The sequence below is a fragment of the Engraulis encrasicolus genome, chromosome 15 (assembly GCF_034702125.1).
Source record: "Engraulis encrasicolus isolate BLACKSEA-1 chromosome 15, IST_EnEncr_1.0, whole genome shotgun sequence".
Taxonomy (NCBI): domain Eukaryota; kingdom Metazoa; phylum Chordata; class Actinopteri; order Clupeiformes; family Engraulidae; genus Engraulis; species Engraulis encrasicolus.
The window spans coordinates 46373711-46379710 of NC_085871.1; the positions used below are offsets into that span (position 1 = coordinate 46373711).

Sequence of the window (6000 nt, forward strand, 5' to 3'; positions counted from 1 at the left end):
CAATTGACGGGAATGAGCAAGGTACAGTCTGTGTGACTATCTATGACTTCTGCTAGACCCAGCCACTATGGACCTTACGCATCTAAGAATCCCGGTCCTAACCTACATTGACCTTATGACCCTATGACGATCTCTTTCTATCTCTACTTCCTCTGCCTTCCTGCTTTCTCTGCCTCTCCTCTCTTCCTCTCCTTTTAAATCCATCTCTAACAATGATGTTTTTTCCACATTTGTTAAGCACTTTGAGTTGCATGCCTTGTATGATAGGCCTACAGTGCTATACAAATACAATTATTATTATTAAAAATTATTATTATGTGGCGAGAACATGGAGCCACAAGAGGCCAGGGATGGGCGAGTACGATTTAGGGGAGCACAGAGACGCAATGAATAACAAAAAAGAGTGATGTCAAAATAAACAAATGAATGAATGACACTTTATTTTGCTTGACTTCTGTTAAATGTGACAATCTGTAAGAACTGTACATAGAAAAAGTTTTTTTTCTTTTTTTTTAAGACATGTTAGCGATGGCTTTTTATTAGGAGTTCAAGACAAATGACAAGTCATGAATAAGGTAAAGTATGTTATATCATTTGACTATTATATATTTTTCTGTGTACAAAAGCTTGGAATGAAAATAAATAGATGACCCACTAGGCCTATTGAATTGAACTGTGCTCATTTGTATGTACAGTGAGGAGAATAAGTATTTGATCCCTTGCTGATTTTGTTGGTTTGCCCACTAATAAAGATATGATCATTCTATAATGTTAATGATAAAATGTATTATAATATAGAGAGACAGAATATCAAAAAGAAAATCCAGAAAATAACTTTGAAGAATATATTTTAATTGATTTGTATTCCATTGAGTAAAATAAGTATTTGACCCCTCTAGTCAAAAAAGACAAAATACTTGGTGGCAAAGCCCTTGTTTTCACATACAGAGAGAGGTCAGATGTTTCTTTCAGTTAATGACAAAGTTTGTGGGTATATTAGAAAGGATTTTTGTCCACTTTTCTTTGCAGATCATCTCTAAATCACTTAAATTGTATGACTGTAGCTTGCCAAATGGGAACTTCTGTTCCCTTCACAGGATTATTATAGGGTTAATGTTTGGAAACTGTCTAGGTCACTTCATGACCTTAATGTGCTTCTGCTTGAGGTACTCCTTCGTTGCTTGGGCTGTATGTTATGGATTATTATAATTTTGGGAGGCCAATCCATGACCCACCTTCAGTCTAGTGGTGGTGGGAAAGAGGTTGGCATGCAGCATTGTACGTTTACATGTCTCCCTCCATCCATTTCTTGACGATGTGAAGTTGTCCTGTGTCTTGGCCAGACAAACAACCTCAAAACATAATGTTACCACTTTCATTTATGATGTTGGAGAAGGTGTTGTTCTTGGGATCATAGGCAGCATTTCTCTTCCTCCAAACACATCAAGTTTTGTTAATGCCAAACAGTTTGATTTTGGTGTCATCTGATTCCAGCACCTCCCAATCATATCCTAATCCAGTTTGACGTTCATTGGCAAACCTCAGGTGAGCTTGAACAGGTTCCTTCTGAAGCCGGGGTACCATACATGCACTGCAGGATTTTAATCCGCTGTGGTATCAAGTGTTTCCAATAGTTTTCTTAGTGATTGAGGTCCCAGCTGCCTTGAGATCATTTCCTAGCTCCTCCCATACAGTTTTAAGGTGCTTTATCTCCTTTTTTCTGGTTATTAAATTCCCACAAGGTCAAATCTTGTATGGAACCAGAGACAGGCCTAAGATTGATGATTGATGATCATTTTGTATGTCCTAAAATTGGGAAGAAATGCACCAACAGTTTGCTCTTTAATATCCAGGAGCCCATTTCAGCCTTATTGAGTTCTAAAATCTTGTCCCTGACATCCTTTGACAGCTTTTTGGTCTGTCCCATGTTGGCGAGTTTAGTTTGATTGATTGACTGATTCTATGGACCGATTCTGCAGATTCAATGTGTCTTTTGTGCAGGTTACTATTAACAGGTGTGTTCAATTCAGATAACAAGTTGATTGGAAGTGCCATTTGATCTGCGGGATCAGAACTCTTAATGGTTGGCAGGGGATCAAATACTTATTTCCCTCAATTAAATATAAATCAATTATTATATATTCTTTAGAGTTAATTTCTGGATTTTCTTTTTGATATTCTGTCTCTCCATATTAGAATACATATTATCATTAACATTAAAGACTGATCATGTCTTTATTAATGGGCAAACCAACAAAATCAGCAAGGGATCAAATACTTATTCTCCTCACTGTATGTGTGTGTGTGTGTGTGAGAGAGAGAGTGAGAGAAAGAGAGAGATGTGAATGGGTGTGGGTGTATGTGTGTGGTTATTGTACTCATTTCTTCTGTGTTGAATGTTTTTTGAGAAAGCATGAAGAGGTAGCGGATATTTTCACTGTCAGACACTTTTCTGTGTGTGTGTGTGTGTGTGTGTGCACGCATTTTCAATTTCAATATTTAAAAAATGGTGTGCGTCTATGTTCTCAATATCCTTTGGGATCAATAAAGAAATCTCTACATTACTTGAACCAACATCATACTCATGCACACACGCACGCAAATATGATAATCAAATGATAACATTAACATACCTCACAGTAATCATTACTTCTCATCATTTGTCTTGAACTCCCAATTAAAATCCATCGCTAGCATGTCTTTGAAAAAAGCAGAGAGAAAAAAAGAAACTTTTTCTATGTACAGTTCTTACAGATTTTCACAAGGCAAGCAAAATACAGAATCATTCTACCATGAAGACTCGAGAGGCAAACGAACGTTATTAACATTTATTGAACATTAGACATGATACAGGAATGCATAAAAGTTTGGCGAACAATAACACTTGATAAAATGCATGAATCAGTTTGGCGAAGGTTCCCGTCTTCGCGTTGAACTCCGGGATAGGACAGCATATCCTCCAGCGGAGATGGAGGCGGGCGTAGCCTGCCCCCTAACAGACGGGAACCTCTGGTGACGGTGGACGGAGGGGTGGTGGTGGCTTCAAAATCGGCTTAACTGGAAAGCAGAGAACAGAATGAATGACAGCTATTTAAACAAACGTGAATGTGATCCATTGGCTGAGAGGTAACGATGCATGAGTGACGCGTAACGGGGGAACCCCCAATCTCGCGTTGTGATTGGTTGGCGATCCTGGGCAATGATGACGCATGTATGATCTGTCAAAAGGAAGATTTGTTGGTTGGCCTAGTAGGCTAAGTTTGACAGCCGAGAAATTCGAGTCTCCCTGGTAGAATTTACGCAAGCTCCCATTTCTACCATGAAGACTCGAGAGGCAAACGAACGTTATTAACATTTATTGAACATTAGACATGATACAGGAATGCATAAAAGTTTGGCGAACAATAACACTTGATAAAATGCATGAATCAGTTTGGCGAAGGTTCCCGTCTTCGCGTTGAACTCCGGGATAGGACAGCATATCCTCCAGCGGAGATGGAGGCGGGCGTAGCCTGCCCCAAAATAGAGATTAGAAGTGAACTCACCTACCGCTTACAAGGAGACACCATCTGAAAGACATGAAAAGTTAGTTAGATGATTGATTGATGATAGACGGAAGATGAAGGATGATAGGTGATGATGATGAGATGATGATGATAATGATAATGATGATAATGATAATGATGATAATGATGACAATGACAATGATGACAATGGCAATGATGACGATGATGACGATAATGATGATACTGATGACAATGATGACAATGATGAAGATGATAATTGATAATGATAATGATGACAATGACGATAATGATGACAATGATGATAATGATGACGATGATAACAATGATGATGATGATAAAGATGATAATGATAACGATGACAATGACGACAATGATTACAATGATAATAATAATAATGATGATGATGAGTGATAAGTGATAGGTGTTGGAAGACAAATGATGATAGATTAAATGAGATTATAAATGATAGGGATGTTCTAAGGCTTAAGCTTATGGGCGGTGGTCTAGCGGAGGCATGAAGCCTGTGATGATGATGGTGATGATAATGTCGGTACCTTAGGCTATGCGAGAAGACATGGCGCGGATGCGCTGAGAGCAGAGACACAGCAGAGCGTTATGATTTGATTGATAGATGCACCTTGGTCAGGAGAGCGCTGAAAACTTAGATTATGACAGTAGGTAGAGAGCCGGAATCGTGACCTAGGAGAGAGAGTAGAACATGGTGATGAATGAGTAAATGAATGGATGGATGGATGAATGCAGGCTATAATATGTGGTATGATAGTTGACATCATAGATAAACAACCATGGCAACTAGGCTGGTTCAATGTTACAAAATATAGAGATAACAGGCTTACGGACCACTATAAAATCGATCTGATAGATGAGAGAAGGATAGAATACAGACATGACCGGGTGACCGGAGCGATAGCCCCCCAAGAGATGGAGTGAATGCCGCCGGTGCAGCAAAATACCACCGTCACCAGAAATGAGAATAGAAAACATAAAGTTACAGACCAGATATAGCATGCTTCAACGACGTGATGAGGAGTGAGGCAAATGCAGGAAGCGTATGCGCCAGACGACCAACGGCCCAGCGCCTTGATCGCAGTAGGGGACAGACCCCGCTTAGCGGCCGTGGTGGCCACGCCGATTCTGAACGAGCGTGCTGTATACCTCTTGGGCGAGGAACGAGAAGAACGAAACAGAGTTAACAGAACAGAAACAGTACACTGAGCCAGATGACAAAGCGAGGAATGAGCCGAATGCAAGATGCACTGCGTCGGACCAGCGGCTGAAAGCCTGCACTATGCGGGCGTCTGCCCAGAGTGGTGAGAGAGACAGCTTTAGACAAAGCATGAGTGGCTTAACATTAAAAGACGAGCACCTCGGCCAGGATAGCAGAAAGGTCAGGTTAAAACAGAGGAGAATCGGCAGACAACTGGTAATCATGACCTAAGAGAGGGAGAGAGCAGAGCTTGTAGCTGAAACGAACAATGAATGAAACACCAAGAAAACATCTCGCCCAAGAATAATAACACCATGTCAGTTATGATAAACACCTACGCGGTGTGGCGCGGTGAATGCTTGTGCAAAGCAGGCATGGACACAGGCAGTGGGGCGGATGCCCTGGTTGGTTGAGAGAAACAACTTGCGGTAACTGCATGATTAGACTAGCAATAAAAAAGGGTGGCACCTTAGTCAGGAGAATGCAGAAAGTGCGAGCTTACGACAGAGGAGAGTTGGAGAGCCGGTTATCGAGACCTGAGAGGGACAGAGCAGAAAGCTGAAACATCACTGAATAACGGCACCAGAACAAAAACGGCATATCAAAATAGACATAAACTCCTACTCGCTACCAGTGGGTAGCTGCGATAAGTTTGTCATGCAGGATGGATGAGGATACCGATACAACCAGGTGACTGGCGTTAAAGTTGGGGCGACAGCCCAGTGCGATGCTGAGGCGATGGCCCATTGTGATGCCGAGTTGTGATGTTGAGCCGTGGTGTTGAGGTGCAACAGCCCAGGGCAATGCTGAGGTGAGCCGTTGATGCACGAGCCCTGAGGCGCCGGCCCAGGGTGATGTTGAGTCGCCGGCCCAGGGTGATGTTGAGTCGCCGGCCCAGGGTGATGTAGAGTCGCCGGCCCAGGGTGATGTAGAGTCGCCGGCCCAGGGTGATGTAGAGTCGCCGGCCCAGGGTGATGTAGAGTCGCCGGCCCAGGGTGATGTAGAGTCGCCGGCCCAGGGTGATGTAGAGTCGCCGGCCCAGGGTGATGTAGAGTCGCCGGCCCAGGATGATGTAGAGTCGCCGGCCCAGGATGATGTAGAGTCGCCGGCCCAGGATGATGTAGAGTCGCCGGCCCAGGATGATGTAGAGTCGCCGGCCCAGGATGATGTAGAGTCGCCGGCCCAGGATGACGTTGGGGCCGATGCCCAGTCCAGTGTCGGGGCCGATGCCCAGTCCGTCGTCGG

The 6000-nt window shown here is 43.0% G+C and overlaps 1 long non-coding RNA gene across 1 annotated transcript; it reads right to left on the reverse strand.

Moving 5' to 3' along the window:
* Positions 1-2814: 2814 nt before the first annotated feature.
* On the reverse strand, positions 2815-5559 carry LOC134464698 (uncharacterized). Its single transcript, XR_010038030.1, has 3 exons — positions 4082-5559; positions 3546-3569; positions 2815-3057 (listed from the first exon to the last, which is right to left on the reverse strand). It is a non-coding gene; the product is annotated as an uncharacterized LOC134464698 (long non-coding RNA).
* Between the last annotated feature and the right edge of the window lie 441 nt (positions 5560-6000).